This window comes from Amia ocellicauda, chromosome 22, assembly GCF_036373705.1.
Source record: "Amia ocellicauda isolate fAmiCal2 chromosome 22, fAmiCal2.hap1, whole genome shotgun sequence".
In the NCBI taxonomy this organism is placed as follows: Eukaryota; Metazoa; Chordata; class Actinopteri; order Amiiformes; family Amiidae; genus Amia; species Amia ocellicauda.
This window is the reverse complement of record NC_089871.1, coordinates 22,749,294-22,772,055: the sequence shown is the minus strand read 5'-3', so window position 1 is coordinate 22,772,055 and position 22,762 is coordinate 22,749,294. Positions and strand designations below refer to the sequence as shown.

Sequence of the window (22,762 nt, the reverse complement as noted above, 5' to 3'; positions counted from 1 at the left end):
GAGATCACCTCTTGAGCGCCAGACTGACTGTATTGTAAAGGTAAGGCAGGATTATGCGTTATATTTGAGTTATTATGTCTGTAAATGGCCGGTGAAAATTACCCGATTCTGGCTATTCTACGTAAATGTGTTCAAGACTTTTTTATTTTTGTGTTCATGCGGTTAAAACGTTGTAGACATGTTTAATACATATACTTAGGAAAAGCCAAGAACAGGTAGGCACAGTGTGTATAGGAAGACAGAGTAATTCAAACTCTAATAACCACATTGGTCAAATTGACCGGCTTGGCGTTTCTAGTGTTAATACCAGTACTTTTACTTGTGCTTGAGTAAAATGTCATCAAAGTAACAGTACTTCTACTTGAGTAGGATTTTTCAGTACTCTTTCCACCTCTGCTTCCTAAAGGAGTACTCCGGCATCGGTCCCGTTAATGAACACAGAGGAAAAAGATGTACGCATGTACTCGAAACCTCGTTGTTTGTCTTAATGTCTGACTTACATCTCAATCACACAGTTCAAGCTCTGCTAGAGGTTCCCTACTCCCCTCATCACATCCCAGCGGCACAGCCTGAACTCTCAAGTGAATACATAGTATTGTCCTTCCATGGAGCAAAAAGCATTACCAGGAGTGGGGTTCGAACCCACGCAGACATATGTCCATTAGAACTTAAGTCTAACGCCTTTACCACTCGGCCATCCTGGTCTTGTTTGGAAATGACAAGGCGTTTCATGACATGATGTTGTAAAGGACTGAATGTTTTTGTTTAGGTTTGCGTCTACGTTCTCGGACCTTGTTTAGTTGTAATAGTAATGTCGACTCTGTATGTTGCCACAAAGCACAATGCTTATTTTCCAAACTGCATCCAATCGATTGGAAGACGATACCCAGAGCCTTTCCATCGAGATTATCCTCCGCAGCATCACTTTATAGTGACACAAGCATACGATTGTCCTTTAGAAGTTAGGGTTTCCGTGAGCATAAGCAAAGACATTAAGAGACTGAGCAACCTCAGCAGGATGTGAACCTGAAGAGCCATGAACCCATCTGATTTGAAGTCCAACACCTTAAGCACTCATCAATCACACCTCTCTCGGGCAGCACAGCTCCCTCCCATATTCTATGAAACACTACAGTTATCTATTGTATGGCTTGTGTTGTGGCTGTGTACTGTAACAAACACGATTCAATGTCGATGCCTTTTTTACATAGTCACACTAGGATGTGTTGGTTGTAGAGAGACACAGAAGTTCCCAAACAACTATTTAAGAGATATCATCTATTTTGCAAGCAGCGCAACTATCTACATGCTCCACAGAACTACACAGCACAGGGAAAGGTGGTTTACTTCAAAAGCCATGTCTTCAGATAAATTGCTCAATATAGCAACGCAATCACTATAGTTTGGTTCATTGTCCCTGTATCACACTTATGTGATATTGATTTAATATGTTTATTCCCTATTCAAGGAAATCATTTGAAATCATGTTAAAGTCAATACAAAGTGCCGTGCCTCTGCAAGTCAACTGAATATTATTATTACGATTGTTATTACTACTAACAGTTCATAATAACAATTGTAAGAATGCATTTACATGCCTGTACTTTTCACTGATTTCAAACGCATATGTGTTCGAGTCGATGCAGATGTGCTCTGGCATGCATGCTAAAAACAAATGCTTCATAATGTTTGAGTATGTATACTCTGCGTCATCATCCAGGATGTTGCTGGCTATTTCCCCGTAATGAAAACTCATCAATGAAAAGGCACAAACAGAAACAGGTCTGCCTTGCACACAGTTGAGAAAGAAACAAACACATGCTATCTTCCAAGTCTGGAAAGAAGATCAATAGTGACACTCACCTTGATCACATTAGATTCATGTGTATGCTGTCCTGAAGACACTCAGAGACACTTGCTGTTACATGGACACAGATTGAAAAGCCTTTCGCTGTGCGCAGGATTTGAACCTGCGCAGGGATGACCCCATTGGATTTCAAGTCCAACGCCTTAACCACTCGGCCATCACAGCCTCCTCCCGTCAGACACTGCAGTATGTGGGGCTATAATACAAAGGACACCAGGACACCAGTGTCAAAGTAAATTTAAGACTGGGGTCTGGGGTCGCGATTTATCTATTTATTTATTTGACTTGCCCAAACCGAAATGTATTCAAGTATCAGCTAAAACAAAACAACAGCAGATAGTGAATATCTCCATATATGTGAATTTCACATTTGTTCTCAAGAATTTCCATTCTGACATGCTACTCAATATTTGAATTAAAATCAGTTGATTCCTGAAATGTTGATTCCTTTTCTTCACATCATATATTCATATCTTATTTTCACTATTTTTTTATGGATTTTTTGGCAGATTTGCACCTGATATAACTCCAGTTTGCCTGTCCTGTGACCGGCTTAGGAAGTTCCTAACTCTCCTTTGATATTCAATCTTGATCATGTTGCAAACCCAGGTCTCTGGATCAATGCTTTGATCAGTCACCTGTTTGATCATGACTGCTAATTATTTTATATTATAGGGCACTGTAGTGTTGAAAAACACGTTTACTGCATTGATGCACGCAGCTGTAATGGAGCCATTTCAAAGCGCTTTCATGTTGCATCATAGGCTATGTAATATTTCAGTTTCATGCTATTGTAATAACTGGTTCTTTATGTTTTATAATTGTCTATGTCTGCTAAGATATGTGCATACCGATTTATACACCAGTTTACACAATTTATTGTGTACATTTGTTTTATTATTTGTATTGTTAATGTACATGCGCACGTTTTGATACACAATAGATGAATCGCAAGTTTCTAACATTCCTTAAAATTCAATCATGACAACTCCAGAAAAACTGATCATACAAACCTAGAACTACTTCAAGTCCATTAAAGTGTGTTTCAAAAGTCCTTATTGTTAATTTACTGTTAATAGACTTATTGTTGATTTCCTGGCTGGCTGGCAGTGTTACAATAACGACGTACGTTGTACTCCGAGTAGTTTTTCAACGTTCTACTTTTTACATTTACTTGAGTAGTTTGACGTGCCGACATTTCGAACTACCTACAAGCACCAAAGCCGGTCATTGTAACCGACAGCTCTTTAACAGCTGTGTAATGACAATCAAAGGCAAACCATCGTATAAACTCAGAAGTTTTATGCATGAACATCAAATCCAACATTTACATAGCACAAATGTAGCATTTCAATGAAAATATGATCATAAAACATTAATATTATTGCTATAAATAACAAAGCACATTTTTCTAAACGCACACACTGCTGTCAAAACATGAATAACGAGATAGCCTACAATAAGCCAAAAATCTCAAAAACGGCATATAATAAGAGAATGAAACAAGTGTAAACGTAAATATTGGAATAATGCTCAAAAGCAATATTTTATACTTCAAAAACAACTATTGCATTTATCAAAACATAATTGTACACTAAAGTAAACGGATTCAACATCGTGTAAACCTAGTTTTCAACATACACTGCTTTCATTCACAGTAGTGTTGTATTTCCATAAACGATTTACTATATATTTAGCCTGCATACCTGACAGCTCGGGACAGCATTGCAATAAATACTCCTCCACTGATAATGTCCACGAATCGCTATTTTCAATGCGATGTGCCTGCGTTATTGCACTCTGTACTACGTGCAGTAGCAATTGCGTATTGATCAGTAGAGTAAAAGCACTCGGTGCCATTTGGACCGGGCGTTTCACTCGCGATGTTTTCACAACACTGGCACAGACCCACGAATCATCACTGTCATTCCCAGTATCACTGATGCCCCCTGAATCAGTCATGTTTACATACACGGCATTTCCAAAACGAGCTCTCTTCAATCTCCGTTTCGAATCCGTGTTTATTTGCGGGGTAATCACTGTATCCAGTCAATCCTCACTACAGTTTTAAGAAAACACCTGTAAGCACATGAAAGACTGTAGACAGGTAGAGATCACCTCTTGAGCGCCAGACTGACTGTATTGTAAAGGGAAGGCAGGATTATGCGTTATATTTGAGTTATTATGTCTGTAAATGGCCGGTGAAAATTACCCGATTCTGGCTATTCTACGTAAATGTGTTCAAGACTTTTTTATTTTTGTGTTCATGCGGTTAAAACGTTGTAGACATGTTTAATACATATACTTAGGAAAAGCCAAGAACAGGTAGGCACAGTGTGTATAGGAAGACAGAGTAATTCAAACTCTAATAACCACATTGGTCAAATTGACCGGCTTGGCGTTTCTAGTGTTAATACCAGTACTTTTACTTGTGCTTGAGTAAAATGTCATCAAAGTAACAGTACTTCTACTTGAGTAGGATTTTTCAGTACTCTTTCCACCTCTGCTTCCTAAAGGAGTACTCCGGCATCGGTCCCGTTAATGAACACAGAGGAAAAAGATGTACGCATGTACTCGAAACCTCGTTGTTTGTCTTAATGTCTGACTTACATCTCAATCACACAGTTCAAGCTCTGCTAGAGGTTCCCTACTCCCCTCATCACATCCCAGCAGCACAGCCTGAACTCTCAAGTGAATACATAGTAATGTCCTTCCATGGAGCAAAAAGCATTACCAGGAGTGGGGTTCGAACCCACGCAGACATATGTCCATTAGAACTTAAGTCTAACGCCTTTACCACTCGGCCATCCTGGTCTTGTTTGGAAATGACAAGGCGTTTCATGACATGATGTGGTAAAGGACTGAATGTTTTTGTTTAGGTTTGCGTCTACGTTCTCGGACCTTGTTTAGTTGTAATAGTAATGTCGACTCTGTATGTTGCCACAAAGCACAATGCTTATTTTCCAAACTGCATCCAATCGATTGGAAGACGATACCCAGAGCCTTTCCATCGAGATTATCCTCAGCAGCATCACTTTATAGTGACACAAGCATACGATTGTCCTTTAGAAGTTAGGGTTTCCGTGAGCATAAGCAAAGACATTAAGAGACTGAGCAACCTCAGCAGGATGTGAACCTGAAGAGCCATGAACCCATCTGATTTGAAGTCCAACACCTTAAGCACTCATCAATCACACCTCTCTCGGGCAGCACAGCTCCCTCCCATATTCTATGAAACACTACAGTTATCTATTGTATGGCTTGTGTTGTGGCTGTGTACTGTAACAAACACGATTCAATGTCGATGCCTTTTTTACATAGTCACACTAGGATGTGTTGGTTGTAGAGAGACACAGAAGTTCCCAAACAACTATTTAAGAGATATCATCTATTTTGCAAGCAGCGCAACTATCTACATGCTCCACAGAACTACACAGCACAGGGAAAGGTGGTTTCCTTCAAAAGCCATGTCTTCAGATAAATTGCTCAATATAGCAACGCAATCACTATAGTTTGGTTCATTGTCCCTGTATCACACTTATGTGATATTGATTTAATATGTTTATTCCCTATTCAAGGAAATCATTTGAAATCATGTTAAAGTCAATACAAAGTGCCGTGCCTCTGCAAGTCAACTGAATATTATTACGATTGTTATTACTACTAACAGTTCATAATAACAATTGTAAGAATGCATTTACATGCCTGTACTTTTCACTGATTTCAAACGCATATGTGTTCGAGTCGATGCAGATGTGCTCTGGCATGCATGCTAAAAACAACTGCTTCATAATATTTGAGTATGTATACTCTGCGTCATCATCCAGGATGTTGCTGGCTATTTCCCCGTAATGAAAACTCATCAATGAAAAGGCACAAACAGAAACAGGTCTGCCTTGCACACAGTTGAGAAAGAAACAAACACATGCTATCTTCCAAGTCTGGAAAGAAGATCAATAGTGACACTCACCTTGATCACATTAGATTCATGTGTGTGCTGTCTTGAAGACACTCAGAGACACTTGCTGTTACATGGACACAGATTGAAAAGCCTTTCGCTGTGCGCAGGATTTGAACCTGCGCAGGGATGACCCCATTGGATTTCAAGTCCAACGCCTTAACCACTCGGCCATCACAGCCTCCTCCCGTAAGACGCTGCAGTATGTGGGGCTATAATACAAAGGACACCAGGACACCAGTGTCAAAGTAAATTTAAGACTGGGGTCTGGGGTCGCGATTTATCTATTTATTTATTTGACTTGCCCAAACCGAAATGTATTCAAGTATCAGCTAAAACAAAACAACAGCAGATAGTGAATATCTCCATATATGTGAATTTCACATTTGTTCTCAAGAATTTCCATTCTGACATGCTACTCAATATTTGAATTAAAATCAGTTGATTCCTGAAATGTTGATTCCTTTTCTTCACATCATATATTCATATCTTATTTTCACTATTTTTTTATGGATTTTTTGGCAGATTTGCACCTGATATAACTCCAGTTTGCCTGTCCTGTGACCGGCTTAGGAAGTTCCTAACTCTCCTTTGATATTCAATCTTGATCATGTTGCAAACCCAGGTCTCTGGATCAATGCTTTGATCAGTCACCTGTTTGATCATGACTGCTAATTATTTTATATTATAGGGCACTGTAGTGTTGAAAAACACGTTTACTGCATTGATGCACGCAGCTGTAATGGAGCCATTTCAAAGCGCTTTCATGTTGCATCATAGGCTATGTAATATTTCAGTTTCATGCTATTGTAATAACTGGTTCTTTATGTTTTATAATTGTCTATGTCTGCTAAGATATGTGCATACCGATTTATACACCAGTTTACACAATTTATTGTGTACATTTGTTTTATTATTTGTATTGTTAATGTACATGCGCACGTTTTGATACACAATAGATGAATCGCAAGTTTCTAACATTCCTTAAAATTCAATCATGACAACTCCAGAAAAACTGATCATACAAACCTAGAACTACTTCAAGTCCATTAAAGTGTGTTTCAAAAGTCCTTATTGTTAATTTACTGTTAATAGACTTATTGTTGATTTCCTGGCTGGCTGGCAGTGTTACAATAACGACGTACGTTGTACTCCGAGTAGTTTTTCAACGTTCTACTTTTTACATTTACTTGAGTAGTTTGACGTGCCGACATTTCGAACTACCTACAAGCACCAAAGCCGGTCATTGTAACCGACAGCTCTTTAACAGCTGTGTAATGACAATCAAAGGCAAACTATCGTATAAAACTCAGAAGTTTTATGCATGAACATCAAATCCAACATTTACATAGCACAAATGTAGCATTTCAATGAAAATATGATCATAAAACATTAATATTATTGCTATAAATAACAAAGCACATTTTTCTAAACGCACACACTGCTGTCAAAACATGAATAACGAGATAGCCTACAATAAGCCAAAAATCTCAAAAACGGCATATAATAAGAGAATGAAACAAGTGTAAACGTAAATATTGGAATAATGCTCAAAAGCAATATTTTATACTTCAAAAACAACTATTGCATTTATCAAAACATAATTGTACACTAAAGTAAACGGATTCAACATCGTGTAAACCTAGTTTTCAACATACACTGCTTTCATTCACAGTAGTGTTGTATTTCCATAAACGATTTACTATATATTTAGCCTGCATACCTGACAGCTCGGGACAGCATTGCAATAAATACTCCTCCACTGATAATGTCCACGAATCGCTATTTTCAATGCGATGTGCCTGCGTTATTGCACTCTGTACTACGTGCAGTAGCAATCGCGTATTGATCAGTAGAGTAAAAGCACTCGGTGCCATTTGGACCGGGCGTTTCACTCGCGATGTTTTCACAACACTGGCACAGACCCACGAATCATCACTGTCATTCCCAGTATCACTGATGCCCCCTGAATCAGTCATGTTTACATACACGGCATTTCCAAAAAGAGCTCTCTTCAATCTCCGTTTCGAATCCGTGTTTATTTGCGGGGTAATCACTGTATCCAGTCAATCCTCACTACAGTTTTAAGAAAACACCTGTAAGCACATGAAAGACTGTAGACAGGTAGAGATCACCTCTTGAGCGCCAGACTGACTGTATTGTAAAGGGAAGGCAGGATTATGCGTTATATTTGAGTTATTATGTCTGTAAATGGCCGGTGAAAATTACCCGATTCTGGCTATTCTACGTAAATGTGTTCAAGACTTTTTTATTTTTGTGTTCATGCGGTTAAAACGTTGTAGACATGTTTAATACATATACTTAGGAAAAGCCAAGAACAGGTAGGCACAGTGTGTATAGGAAGACAGAGTAATTCAAACTCTAATAACCACATTGGTCAAATTGACCGGCTTGGCGTTTCTAGTGTTAATACCAGTACTTTTACTTGTGCTTGAGTAAAATGTCATCAAAGTAACAGTACTTCTACTTGAGTAGGATTTTTCAGTACTCTTTCCACCTCTGCTTCCTAAAGGAGTACTCCGGCATCGGTCCCGTTAATGAACACAGAGGAAAAAGATGTACGCATGTACTCGAAACCTCGTTGTTTGTCTTAATGTCTGACTTACATCTCAATCACACAGTTCAAGCTCTGCTAGAGGTTCCCTACTCCCCTCATCACATCCCAGCGGCACAGCCTGAACTCTCAAGTGAATACATAGTATTGTCCTTCCATGGAGCAAAAAGCATTACCAGGAGTGGGGTTCGAACCCACGCAGACATATGTCCATTAGAACTTAAGTCTAACGCCTTTACCACTCGGCCATCCTGGTCTTGTTTGGAAATGACAAGGCGTTTCATGACATGATGTTGTAAAGGACTGAATGTTTTTGTTTAGGTTTGCGTCTACGTTCTCGGACCTTGTTTAGTTGTAATAGTAATGTCGACTCTGTATGTTGCCACAAAGCACAATGCTTATTTTCCAAACTGCATCCAATCGATTGGAAGACGATACCCAGAGCCTTTCCATCGAGATTATCCTCAGCAGCATCACTTTATAGTGACACAAGCATACGATTGTCCTTTAGAAGTTAGGGTTTCCGTGAGCATAAGCAAAGACATTAAGAGACTGAGCAACCTCTGCAGGATGTGAACCTGAAGAGCCATGAACCCATCTGATTTGAAGTCCAACACCTTAAGCACTCATCAATCACACCTCTCTCGGGCAGCACAGCTCCCTCCCATATTCTATGAAACACTACAGTTATCTATTGTATGGCTTGTGTTGTGGCTGTGTACTGTAACAAACACGATTCAATGTCGATGCCTTTTTTACATAGTCACACTAGGATGTGTTGGTTGTAGAGAGACACAGAAGTTCCCAAACAACTATTTAAGAGATATCATCTATTTTGCAAGCAGCGCAACTATCTACATGCTCCACAGAACTACACAGCACAGGGAAAGGTGGTTTCCTTCAAAAGCCATGTCTTCAGATAAATTGCTCAATATAGCAACGCAATCACTATAGTTTGGTTCATTGTCCCTGTATCACACTTATGTGATATTGATTTAATATGTTTATTCCCTATTCAAGGAAATCATTTGAAATCATGTTAAAGTCAATACAAAGTGCCGTGCCTCTGCAAGTCAACTGAATATTATTATTACGATTGTTATTACTACTAACAGTTCATAATAACAATTGTAAGAATGCATTTACATGCCTGTACTTTTCACTGATTTCAAACGCATATGTGTTCGAGTCGATGCAGATGTGCTCTGGCATGCATGCTAAAAACAACTGCTTCATAATATTTGAGTATGTATACTCTGCGTCATCATCCAGGATGTTGCTGGCTATTTCCCCGTAATGAAAACTCATCAATGAAAAGGCACAAACAGAAACAGGTCTGCCTTGCACACAGTTGAGAAAGAAACAAACACATGCTATCTTCCAAGTCTGGAAAGAAGATCAATAGTGACACTCACCTTGATCACATTAGATTCATGTGTGTGCTGTCTTGAAGACACTCAGAGACACTTGCTGTTACATGGACACAGATTGAAAAGCCTTTCGCTGTGCGCAGGATTTGAACCTGCGCAGGGATGACCCCATTGGATTTCAAGTCCAACGCCTTAACCACTCGGCCATCACAGCCTCCTCCCGTAAGACGCTGCAGTATGTGGGGCTATAATACAAAGGACACCAGGACACCAGTGTCAAAGTAAATTTAAGACTGGGGTCTGGGGTCGCGATTTATCTATTTATTTATTTGACTTGCCCAAACCGAAATGTATTCAAGTATCAGCTAAAACAAAACAACAGCAGATAGTGAATATCTCCATATATGTGAATTTCACATTTGTTCTCAAGAATTTCCATTCTGACATGCTACTCAATATTTGAATTAAAATCAGTTGATTCCTGAAATGTTGATTCCTTTTCTTCACATCATATATTCATATCTTATTTTCACTATTTTTTTATGGATTTTTTGGCAGATTTGCACCTGATATAACTCCAGTTTGCCTGTCCTGTGACCGGCTTAGGAAGTTCCTAACTCTCCTTTGATATTCAATCTTGATCATGTTGCAAACCCAGGTCTCTGGATCAATGCTTTGATCAGTCACCTGTTTGATCATGACTGCTAATTATTTTATATTATAGGGCACTGTAGTGTTGAAAAACACGTTTACTGCATTGATGCACGCAGCTGTAATGGAGCCATTTCAAAGCGCTTTCATGTTGCATCATAGGCTATGTAATATTTCAGTTTCATGCTATTGTAATAACTGGTTCTTTATGTTTTATAATTGTCTATGTCTGCTAAGATATGTGCATACCGATTTATACACCAGTTTACACAATTTATTGTGTACATTTGTTTTATTATTTGTATTGTTAATGTACATGCGCACGTTTTGATACACAATAGATGAATCGCAAGTTTCTAACATTCCTTAAAATTCAATCATGACAACTCCAGAAAAACTGATCATACAAACCTAGAACTACTTCAAGTCCATTAAAGTGTGTTTCAAAAGTCCTTATTGTTAATTTACTGTTAATAGACTTATTGTTGATTTCCTGGCTGGCTGGCAGTGTTACAATAACGACGTACGTTGTACTCCGAGTAGTTTTTCAACGTTCTACTTTTTACATTTACTTGAGTAGTTTGACGTGCCGACATTTCGAACTACGTACAAGCACCAAAGCCGGTCATTGTAACCGACAGCTCTTTAACAGCTGTGTAATGACAATCAAAGGCAAACTATCGTATAAAACTCAGAAGTTTTATGCATGAACATCAAATCCAACATTTACATAGCACAAATGTAGCATTTCAATGAAAATATGATCATAAAACATTAATATTATTGCTATAAATAACAAAGCACATTTTTCTAAACGCACACACTGCTGTCAAAACATGAATAACGAGATAGCCTACAATAAGCCAAAAATCTCAAAAACGGCATATAATAAGAGAATGAAACAAGTGTAAACGTAAATATTGGAATAATGCTCAAAAGCAATATTTTATACTTCAAAAACAACTATTGCATTTATCAAAACATAATTGTACACTAAAGTAAACGGATTCAACATCGTGTAAACCTAGTTTTCAACATACACTGCTTTCATTCACAGTAGTGTTGTATTTCCATAAACGATTTACTATATATTTAGCCTGCATACCTGACAGCTCGGGACAGCATTGCAATAAATACTCCTCCACTGATAATGTCCACGAATCGCTATTTTCAATGCGATGTGCCTGCGTTATTGCACTCTGTACTACGTGCAGTAGCAATCGCGTATTGATCAGTAGAGTAAAAGCACTCGGTGCCATTTGGACCGGGCGTTTCACTCGCGATGTTTTCACAACACTGGCACAGACCCACGAATCATCACTGTCATTCCCAGTATCACTGATGCCCCCTGAATCAGTCATGTTTACATACACGGCATTTCCAAAAAGAGCTCTCTTCAATCTCCGTTTCGAATCCGTGTTTATTTGCGGGGTAATCACTGTATCCAGTCAATCCTCACTACAGTTTTAAGAAAACACCTGTAAGCACATGAAAGACTGTAGACAGGTAGAGATCACCTCTTGAGCGCCAGACTGACTGTATTGTAAAGGGAAGGCAGGATTATGCGTTATATTTGAGTTATTATGTCTGTAAATGGCCGGTGAAAATTACCCGATTCTGGCTATTCTACGTAAATGTGTTCAAGACTTTTTTATTTTTGTGTTCATGCGGTTAAAACGTTGTAGACATGTTTAATACATATACTTAGGAAAAGCCAAGAACAGGTAGGCACAGTGTGTATAGGAAGACAGAGTAATTCAAACTCTAATAACCACATTGGTCAAATTGACCGGCTTGGCGTTTCTAGTGTTAATACCAGTACTTTTACTTGTGCTTGAGTAAAATGTCATCAAAGTAACAGTACTTCTACTTGAGTAGGATTTTTCAGTACTCTTTCCACCTCTGCTTCCTAAAGGAGTACTCCGGCATCGGTCCCGTTAATGAACACAGAGGAAAAAGATGTACGCATGTACTCGAAACCTCGTTGTTTGTCTTAATGTCTGACTTACATCTCAATCACACAGTTCAAGCTCTGCTAGAGGTTCCCTACTCCCCTCATCACATCCCAGCGGCACAGCCTGAACTCTCAAGTGAATACATAGTATTGTCCTTCCATGGAGCAAAAAGCATTACCAGGAGTGGGGTTCGAACCCACGCAGACATATGTCCATTAGAACTTAAGTCTAACGCCTTTACCACTCGGCCATCCTGGTCTTGTTTGGAAATGACAAGGCGTTTCATGACATGATGTTGTAAAGGACTGAATGTTTTTGTTTAGGTTTGCGTCTACGTTCTCGGACCTTGTTTAGTTGTAATAGTAATGTCGACTCTGTATGTTGCCACAAAGCACAATGCTTATTTTCCAAACTGCATCCAATCGATTGGAAGACGATACCCAGAGCCTTTCCATCGAGATTATCCTCAGCAGCATCACTTTATAGTGACACAAGCATACGATTGTCCTTTAGAAGTTAGGGTTTCCGTGAGCATAAGCAAAGACATTAAGAGACTGAGCAACCTCAGCAGGATGTGAACCTGAAGAGCCATGAACCCATCTGATTTGAAGTCCAACACCTTAAGCACTCATCAATCACACCTCTCTCGGGCAGCACAGCTCCCTCCCATATTCTATGAAACACTACAGTTATCTATTGTATGGCTTGTGTTGTGGCTGTGTACTGTAACAAACACGATTCAATGTCGATGCCTTTTTTACATAGTCACACTAGGATGTGTTGGTTGTAGAGAGACACAGAAGTTCCCAAACAACTATTTAAGAGATATCATCTATTTTGCAAGCAGCGCAACTATCTACATGCTCCACAGAACTACACAGCACAGGGAAAGGTGGTTTCCTTCAAAAGCCATGTCTTCAGATAAATTGCTCAATATAGCAACGCAATCACTATAGTTTGGTTCATTGTCCCTGTATCACACTTATGTGATATTGATTTAATATGTTTATTCCCTATTCAAGGAAATCATTTGAAATCATGTTAAAGTCAATACAAAGTGCCGTGCCTCTGCAAGTCAACTGAATATTATTATTACGATTGTTATTACTACTAACAGTTCATAATAACAATTGTAAGAATGCATTTACATGCCTGTACTTTTCACTGATTTCAAACGCATATGTGTTCGAGTCGATGCAGATGTGCTCTGGCATGCATGCTAAAAACAACTGCTTCATAATATTTGAGTATGTATACTCTGCGTCATCATCCAGGATGTTGCTGGCTATTTCCCCGTAATGAAAACTCATCAATGAAAAGGCACAAACAGAAACAGGTCTGCCTTGCACACAGTTGAGAAAGAAACAAACACATGCTATCTTCCAAGTCTGGAAAGAAGATCAATAGTGACACTCACCTTGATCACATTAGATTCATGTGTGTGCTGTCTTGAAGACACTCAGAGACACTTGCTGTTACATGGACACAGATTGAAAAGCCTTTCGCTGTGCGCAGGATTTGAACCTGCGCAGGGATGACCCCATTGGATTTCAAGTCCAACGCCTTAACCACTCGGCCATCACAGCCTCCTCCCGTAAGACGCTGCAGTATGTGGGGCTATAATACAAAGGACACCAGGACACCAGTGTCAAAGTAAATTTAAGACTGGGGTCTGGGGTCGCGATTTATCTATTTATTTATTTGACTTGCCCAAACCGAAATGTATTCAAGTATCAGCTAAAACAAAACAACAGCAGATAGTGAATATCTCCATATATGTGAATTTCACATTTGTTCTCAAGAATTTCCATTCTGACATGCTACTCAATATTTGAATTAAAATCAGTTGATTCCTGAAATGTTGATTCCTTTTCTTCACATCATATATTCATATCTTATTTTCACTATTTTTTTATGGATTTTTTGGCAGATTTGCACCTGATATAACTCCAGTTTGCCTGTCCTGTGACCGGCTTAGGAAGTTCCTAACTCTCCTTTGATATTCAATCTTGATCATGTTGCAAACCCAGGTCTCTGGATCAATGCTTTGATCAGTCACCTGTTTGATCATGACTGCTAATTATTTTATATTATAGGGCACTGTAGTGTTGAAAAACACGTTTACTGCATTGATGCACGCAGCTGTAATGGAGCCATTTCAAAGCGCTTTCATGTTGCATCATAGGCTATGTAATATTTCAGTTTCATGCTATTGTAATAACTGGTTCTTTATGTTTTATAATTGTCTATGTCTGCTAAGATATGTGCATACCGATTTATACACCAGTTTACACAATTTATTGTGTACATTTGTTTTATTATTTGTATTGTTAATGTACATGCGCACGTTTTGATACACAATAGATGAATCGCAAGTTTCTAACATTCCTTAAAATTCAATCATGACAACTCCAGAAAAACTGATCATACAAACCTAGAACTACTTCAAGTCCATTAAAGTGTGTTTCAAAAGTCCTTATTGTTAATTTACTGTTAATAGACTTATTGTTGATTTCCTGGCTGGCTGGCAGTGTTACAATAACGACGTACGTTGTACTCCGAGTAGTTTTTCAACGTTCTACTTTTTACATTTACTTGAGTAGTTTGACGTGCCGACATTTCGAACTACCTACAAGCACCAAAGCCGGTCATTGTAACCGACAGCTCTTTAACAGCTGTGTAATGACAATCAAAGGCAAACTATCGTATAAAACTCAGAAGTTTTATGCATGAACATCAAATCCAACATTTACATAGCACAAATGTAGCATTTCAATGAAAATATGATCATAAAACATTAATATTATTGCTATAAATAACAAAGCACATTTTTCTAAACGCACACACTGCTGTCAAAACATGAATAACGAGATAGCCTACAATAAGCCAAAAATCTCAAAAACGGCATATAATAAGAGAATGAAACAAGTGTAAACGTAAATATTGGAATAATGCTCAAAAGCAATATTTTATACTTCAAAAACAACTATTGCATTTATCAAAACATAATTGTACACTAAAGTAAACGGATTCAACATCGTGTAAACCTAGTTTTCAACATACACTGCTTTCATTCACAGTAGTGTTGTATTTCCATAAACGATTTACTATATATTTAGCCTGCATACCTGACAGCTCGGGACAGCATTGCAATAAATACTCCTCCACTGATAATGTCCACGAATCGCTATTTTCAATGCGATGTGCCTGCGTTATTGCACTCTGTACTACGTGCAGTAGCAATCGCGTATTGATCAGTAGAGTAAAAGCACTCGGTGCCATTTGGACCGGGCGTTTCACTCGCGATGTTTTCACAACACTGGCACAGACCCACGAATCATCACTGTCATTCCCAGTATCACTGATGCCCCCTGAATCAGTCATGTTTACATACACGGCATTTCCAAAAAGAGCTCTCTTCAATCTCCGTTTCGAATCCGTGTTTATTTGCGGGGTAATCACTGTATCCAGTCAATCCTCACTACAGTTTTAAGAAAACACCTGTAAGCACATGAAAGACTGTAGACAGGTAGAGATCACCTCTTGAGCGCCAGACTGACTGTATTGTAAAGGGAAGGCAGGATTATGCGTTATATTTGAGTTATTATGTCTGTAAATGGCCGGTGAAAATTACCCGATTCTGGCTATTCTACGTAAATGTGTTCAAGACTTTTTTATTTTTGTGTTCATGCGGTTAAAACGTTGTAGACATGTTTAATACATATACTTAGGAAAAGCCAAGAACAGGTAGGCACAGTGTGTATAGGAAGACAGAGTAATTCAAACTCTAATAACCACATTGGTCAAATTGACCGGCTTGGCGTTTCTAGTGTTAATACCAGTACTTTTACTTGTGCTTGAGTAAAATGTCATCAAAGTAACAGTACTTCTACTTGAGTAGGATTTTTCAGTACTCTTTCCACCTCTGCTTCCTAAAGGAGTACTCCGGCATCGGTCCCGTTAATGAACACAGAGGAAAAAGATGTACGCATGTACTCGAAACCTCGTTGTTTGTCTTAATGTCTGACTTACATCTCAATCACACAGTTCAAGCTCTGCTAGAGGTTCCCTACTCCCCTCATCACATCCCAGCGGCACAGCCTGAACTCTCAAGTGAATACATAGTATTGTCCTTCCATGGAGCAAAAAGCATTACCAGGAGTGGGGTTCGAACCCACGCAGACATATGTCCATTAGAACTTAAGTCTAACGCCTTTACCACTCGGCCATCCTGGTCTTGTTTGGAAATGACAAGGCGTTTCATGACATGATGTTGTAAAGGACTGAATGTTTTTGTTTAGGTTTGCGTCTACGTTCTCGGACCTTGTTTAGTTGTAATAGTAATGTCGACTCTGTATGTTGCCACAAAGCACAATGCTTATTTTCCAAACTGCATCCAATCGATTGGAAGACGATACCCAGAGCCTTTCCATCGAGATTATCCTCAGCAGCATCACTTTATAGTGACACAAGCATACGATTGTCCTTTAGAAGTTAGGGTTTCCGTGAGCATAAGCAAAGACATTAAGAGACTGAGCAACCTCAGCAGGATGTGAACCTGAAGAGCCATGAACCCATCTGATTTGAAGTCCAACACCTTAAGCACTCATCAATCACACCTCTCTCGGGCAGCACAGCTCCCTCCCATATTCTATGAAACACTACAGTTATCTATTGTATGGCTTGTGTTGTGGCTGTGTACTGTAACAAACACGATTCAATGTCGATGCCTTTTTTACATAGTCACACTAGGATGTGTTGGTTGTAGAGAGACACAGAAGTTCCCAAACAACTATTTAAGAGATATCATCTATTTTGCAAGCAGCGCAACTATCTACATGCTCCACAGAACTACACAGCACAGGGAAAGGTGGTTTCCTTCAAAAGCCATGTCTTCAGATAAATTGCTCAATATAGCAACGCAATCACTATAGTTTGGTTCATTGTCCCTGTATCACACTTATGTGATATTGATTTAATATGTTTATTCCCTATTCAAGGAAATCATTTGAAATCATGTTAAAGTCAATACAAAGTGCCGTGCCTCTGCAAGTCAACTGAATATTATTATTACGATTGTTATTACTACTAACAGTTCATAATAACAATTGTAAGAATGCATTTACATGCCTGTACTTTTCACTGATTTCAAACGCATATGTGTTCGAGTCGATGCAGATGTGCTCTGGCATGCATGCTAAAAACAACTGCTTCATAATATTTGAGTATGTATACTCTGCGTCATCATCCAGGATGTTGCTGGCTATTTCCCCGTAATGAAAACTCATCAATGAAAAGGCACAAACAGAAACAGGTCTGCCTTGCACACAGTTGAGAAAGAAACAAACACATGCTATCTTCCAAGTCTGGAAAGAAGATCAATAGTGACACTCACCTTGATCACATTAGATTCATGTGTATGCTGTCCTGAAGACACTCAGAGACACTTGCTGTTACATGGACACAGATTGAAAAGCCTTTCGCTGTGCGCAGGATTTGAACCTGCGCAGGGATGACCCGATTGGATTTCAAGTCCAACGGCTTAACCACTCGGCCATCACAGCCTCCTCCCGTCAGACGCTGCAGTATGTGGGGCTATAATACAAAGGACACCAGGACACCAGCGTCAAAGTAAATTTAAGACTGGGGTCTGGGGTCGCGATTTATCTATTTATTTATTTGACTTGCCCAAACCGAAATGTATTCAAGTATCAGCTAAAACAAAACAACAGCAGATAGTGAATATCTCCATATATGTGAATTTCACATTTGTTCTCAAGAATTTCCATTCTGACATGCTACTCAATATTTGAATTAAAATCAGTTGATTCCTGAAATGTTGATTCCTTTTCTTCACATCATATATTCATATCTTATTTTCACTATTTTTTTATGGATTTTTTGGCAGATTTGCACCTGATATAACTCCAGTTTGCCTGTCCTGTGACCGGCTTAGGAAGTTCCTAACTCTCCTTTGATATTCAATCTTGATCATGTTGCAAACCCAGGTCTCTGGATCAATGCTTTGATCAGTCACCTGTTTGATCATGACTGCTAATTATTTTATATTATAGGGCACTGTAGTGTTGAAAAACACGTTTACTGCATTGATGCACGCAGCTGTAATGGAGCCATTTCAAAGCGCTTTCATGTTGCATCATAGGCTATGTAATATTTCAGTTTCATGCTATTGTAATAACTGGTTCTTTATGTTTTATAATTGTCTATGTCTGCTAAGATATGTGCATACCGATTTATACACCAGTTTACACAATTTATTGTGTACATTTGTTTTATTATTTGTATTGTTAATGTACATGCGCACGTTTTGATACACAATAGATGAATCGCAAGTTTCTAACATTCCTTAAAATTCAATCATGACAACTCCAGAAAAACTGATCATACAAACCTAGAACTACTTCAAGTCCATTAAAGTGTGTTTCAAAAGTCCTTATTGTTAATTTACTGTTAATAGACTTATTGTTGATTTCCTGGCTGGCTGGCAGTGTTACAATAACGACGTACGTTGTACTCCGAGTAGTTTTTCAACGTTCTACTTTTTACATTTACTTGAGTAGTTTGACGTGCCGACATTTCGAACTACCTACAAGCACCAAAGCCGGTCATTGTAACCGACAGCTCTTTAACAGCTGTGTAATGACAATCAAAGGCAAACTATCGTATAAAACTCAGAAGTTTTATGCATGAACATCAAATCCAACATTTACATAGCACAAATGTAGCATTTCAATGAAAATATGATCATAAAACATTAATATTATTGCTATAAATAACAAAGCACATTTTTCTAAACGCACACACTGCTGTCAAAACATGAATAACGAGATAGCCTACAATAAGCCAAAAATCTCAAAAACGGCATATAATAAGAGAATGAAACAAGTGTAAACGTAAATATTGGAATAATGCTCAAAAGCAATATTTTATACTTCAAAAACAACTATTGCATTTATCAAAACATAATTGTACACTAAAGTAAACGGATTCAACATCGTGTAAACCTAGTTTTCAACATACACTGCTTTCATTCACAGTAGTGTTGTATTTCCATAAACGATTTACTATATATTTAGCCTGCATACCTGACAGCTCGGGACAGCATTGCAATAAATACTCCTCCACTGATAATGTCCACGAATCGCTATTTTCAATGCGATGTGCCTGCGTTATTGCACTCTGTACTACGTGCAGTAGCAATCGCGTATTGATCAGTAGAGTAAAAGCACTCGGTGCCATTTGGACCGGGCGTTTCACTCGCGATGTTTTCACAACACTGGCACAGACCCACGAATCATCACTGTCATTCCCAGTATCACTGATGCCCCCTGAATCAGTCATGTTTACATACACGGCATTTCCAAAACGAGCTCTCTTCAATCTCCGTTTCGAATCCGTGTTTATTTGCGGGGTAATCACTGTATCCAGTCAATCCTCACTACAGTTTTAAGAAAACACCTGTAAGCACATGAAAGACTGTAGACAGGTAGAGATCACCTCTTGAGCGCCAGACTGACTGTATTGTAAAGGGAAGGCAGGATTATGCGTTATATTTGAGTTATTATGTCTGTAAATGGCCGGTGAAAATTACCCGATTCTGGCTATTCTACGTAAATGTGTTCAAGACTTTTTTATTTTTGTGTTCATGCGGTTAAAACGTTGTAGACATGTTTAATACATATACTTAGGAAAAGCCAAGAACAGGTAGGCACAGTGTGTATAGGAAGACAGAGTAATTCAAACTCTAATAACCACATTGGTCAAATTGACCGGCTTGGCGTTTCTAGTGTTAATACCAGTACTTTTACTTGTGCTTGAGTAAAATGTCATCAAAGTAACAGTACTTCTACTTGAGTAGGATTTTTCAGTACTCTTTCCACCTCTGCTTCCTAAAGGAGTACTCCGGCATCGGTCCCGTTAATGAACACAGAGGAAAAAGATGTACGCATGTACTCGAAACCTCGTTGTTTGTCTTAATGTCTGACTTACATCTCAATCACACAGTTCAAGCTCTGCTAGAGGTTCCCTACTCCCCTCATCACATCCCAGCGGCACAGCCTGAACTCTCAAGTGAATACATAGTATTGTCCTTCCATGGAGCAAAAAGCATTACCAGGAGTGGGGTTCGAACCCACGCAGACATATGTCCATTAGAACTTAAGTCTAACGCCTTTACCACTCGGCCATCCTGGTCTTGTTTGGAAATGACAAGGCGTTTCATGACATGATGTTGTAAAGGACTGAATGTTTTTGTTTAGGTTTGCGTCTACGTTCTCGGACCTTGTTTAGTTGTAATAGTAATGTCGACTCTGTATGTTGCCACAAAGCACAATGCTTATTTTCCAAACTGCATCCAATCGATTGGAAGACGATACCCAGAGCCTTTCCATCGAGATTATCCTCAGCAGCATCACTTTATAGTGACACAAGCATACGATTGTCCTTTAGAAGTTAGGGTTTCCGTGAGCATAAGCAAAGACATTAAGAGACTGAGCAACCTCTGCAGGATGTGAACCTGAAGAGCCATGAACCCATCTGATTAGAAGTCCAAGACCTTAAGCACTCATCAATCACACCTCTCTCGGGCAGCACAGCTCCCTCCCATATTCTATGAAACACTACAGTTATCTTTTGTATGGCTTGTGTTGTGGCTGTGTACTGTAACAAACACGATTCAATGTCGATGCCTTTTTTACATAGTCACACTAGGATGTGTTGGTTGTAGAGAGACACAGAAGTTCCCAAACAAGTATTTAAGAGATATCATCTATTTTGCAAGCAGCGCAACTATCTACATGCTCCACAGAACTACACAGCACAGGGAAAGGTGGTTTACTTCAAAAGCCATGTCTTCAGATAAATTGCTCAATATAGCAACGCAATCACTATAGTTTGGTTCATTGTCCCTGTATCACACTTATGTGATATTGATTTAATATGTTTATTCCCTATTCAAGGAAATCATTTGAAATCATGTTAAAGTCAATACAAAGTGCCGTGCCTCTGCAAGTCAACTGAATATTATTATTACGATTGTTATTACTACTAACAGTACATAATAACAATTGTAAGAATGCATTTACATGCCTGTACTTTTCACTGATTTCAAACGCATATGTGTTCGAGTCGATGCAGATGTGCTCTGGCATGCATGCTAAAAACAAATGCTTCATAATGTTTGAGTATGTATACTCTGCGTCATCATCCAGGATGTTGCTGGCTATTTCCCCGTAATGAAAACTCATCAATGAAAAGGCACAAACAGAAACAGGTCTGCCTTGCACACAGTTGAGAAAGAAACAAACACATGCTATCTTCCAAGTCTGGAAAGAAGATCAATAGTGACACTCACCTTGATCACATTAGATTCATGTGTATGCTGTCCTGAAGACACTCAGAGACACTTGCTGTTACATGGACACAGATTGAAAAGCCTTTCGCTGTGCGCAGGATTTGAACCTGCGCAGGGATGACCCGATTGGATTTCAAGTCCAACGCCTTAACCACTCGGCCATCACAGCCTCGTCCCGTCAGACGCTGCAGTATGTGGGGCTATAATACAAAGGACACCAGGACACCAGCGTCAAAGTAAATTTAAGACTGGGGTCTGGGGTCGCGATTTATCTATTTATTTATTTGACTTGCCCAAACCGAAATGTATTCAAGTATCAGCTAAAACAAAACAACAGCAGATAGTGAATATCTCCATATATGTGAATTTCACATTTGTTCTCAAGAATTTCCATTCTGACATGCTACTCAATATTTGAATTAAAATCAGTTGATTCCTGAAATGTTGATTCCTTTTCTTCACATCATATATTCATATCTTATTTTCACTATTTTTTTATGGATTTTTTGGCAGATTTGCACCTGATATAACTCCAGTTTGCCTGTCCTGTGACCGGCTTAGGAAGTTCCTAACTCTCCTTTGATATTCAATCTTGATCATGTTGCAAACCCAGGTCTCTGGATCAATGCTTTGATCAGTCACCTGTTTGATCATGACTGCTAATTATTTTATATTATAGGGCACTGTAGTGTTGAAAAACACGTTTACTGCATTGATGCACGCAGCTGTAATGGAGCCATTTCAAAGCGCTTTCATGTTGCATCATAGGCTATGTAATATTTCAGTTTCATGCTATTGTAATAACTGGTTCTTTATGTTTTATAATTGTCTATGTCTGCTAAGATATGTGCATACCGATTTATACACCAGTTTACACAATTTATTGTGTACATTTGTTTTATTATTTGTATTGTTAATGTACATGCGCACGTTTTGATACACAATAGATGAATCGCAAGTTTCTAACATTCCTTAAAATTCAATCATGACAACTCCAGAAAAACTGATCATAC

General features: G+C 38.8%; 12 non-coding genes across 12 annotated transcripts; all 12 read right to left on the bottom strand.

The window, feature by feature from the left end:
- Positions 1-621: 621 nt before the first annotated feature.
- On the bottom strand, positions 622-704 carry trnal-uaa (transfer RNA leucine (anticodon UAA)). Its single transcript has one exon. It is a non-coding gene; the product is annotated as a tRNA-Leu (tRNA).
- Positions 705-1,949: 1,245 nt separating this feature from the next.
- On the bottom strand, positions 1,950-2,032 carry trnas-uga (transfer RNA serine (anticodon UGA)). The gene has a single exon. It is a non-coding gene; the product is annotated as a tRNA-Ser (tRNA).
- Positions 2,033-4,598: 2,566 nt separating this feature from the next.
- Positions 4,599-4,681, bottom strand: trnal-uaa (transfer RNA leucine (anticodon UAA)). The gene has a single exon. It is a non-coding gene; the product is annotated as a tRNA-Leu (tRNA).
- A 1,242-nt stretch (positions 4,682-5,923) lies between these two features.
- trnas-uga (transfer RNA serine (anticodon UGA)) lies at positions 5,924-6,006 on the bottom strand. The gene has a single exon. It is a non-coding gene; the product is annotated as a tRNA-Ser (tRNA).
- A 2,567-nt stretch (positions 6,007-8,573) lies between these two features.
- Positions 8,574-8,656, bottom strand: trnal-uaa (transfer RNA leucine (anticodon UAA)). Its single transcript has one exon. It is a non-coding gene; the product is annotated as a tRNA-Leu (tRNA).
- Positions 8,657-9,901: 1,245 nt separating this feature from the next.
- trnas-uga (transfer RNA serine (anticodon UGA)) lies at positions 9,902-9,984 on the bottom strand. The gene has a single exon. It is a non-coding gene; the product is annotated as a tRNA-Ser (tRNA).
- Positions 9,985-12,551: 2,567 nt separating this feature from the next.
- trnal-uaa (transfer RNA leucine (anticodon UAA)) lies at positions 12,552-12,634 on the bottom strand. The gene has a single exon. It is a non-coding gene; the product is annotated as a tRNA-Leu (tRNA).
- A 1,245-nt stretch (positions 12,635-13,879) lies between these two features.
- Positions 13,880-13,962, bottom strand: trnas-uga (transfer RNA serine (anticodon UGA)). Its single transcript has one exon. It is a non-coding gene; the product is annotated as a tRNA-Ser (tRNA).
- Positions 13,963-16,529: 2,567 nt separating this feature from the next.
- On the bottom strand, positions 16,530-16,612 carry trnal-uaa (transfer RNA leucine (anticodon UAA)). Its single transcript has one exon. It is a non-coding gene; the product is annotated as a tRNA-Leu (tRNA).
- A 1,245-nt stretch (positions 16,613-17,857) lies between these two features.
- trnas-uga (transfer RNA serine (anticodon UGA)) lies at positions 17,858-17,940 on the bottom strand. Its single transcript has one exon. It is a non-coding gene; the product is annotated as a tRNA-Ser (tRNA).
- Positions 17,941-20,507: 2,567 nt separating this feature from the next.
- Positions 20,508-20,590, bottom strand: trnal-uaa (transfer RNA leucine (anticodon UAA)). Its single transcript has one exon. It is a non-coding gene; the product is annotated as a tRNA-Leu (tRNA).
- A 1,245-nt stretch (positions 20,591-21,835) lies between these two features.
- On the bottom strand, positions 21,836-21,918 carry trnas-uga (transfer RNA serine (anticodon UGA)). The gene has a single exon. It is a non-coding gene; the product is annotated as a tRNA-Ser (tRNA).
- Between the last annotated feature and the right edge of the window lie 844 nt (positions 21,919-22,762).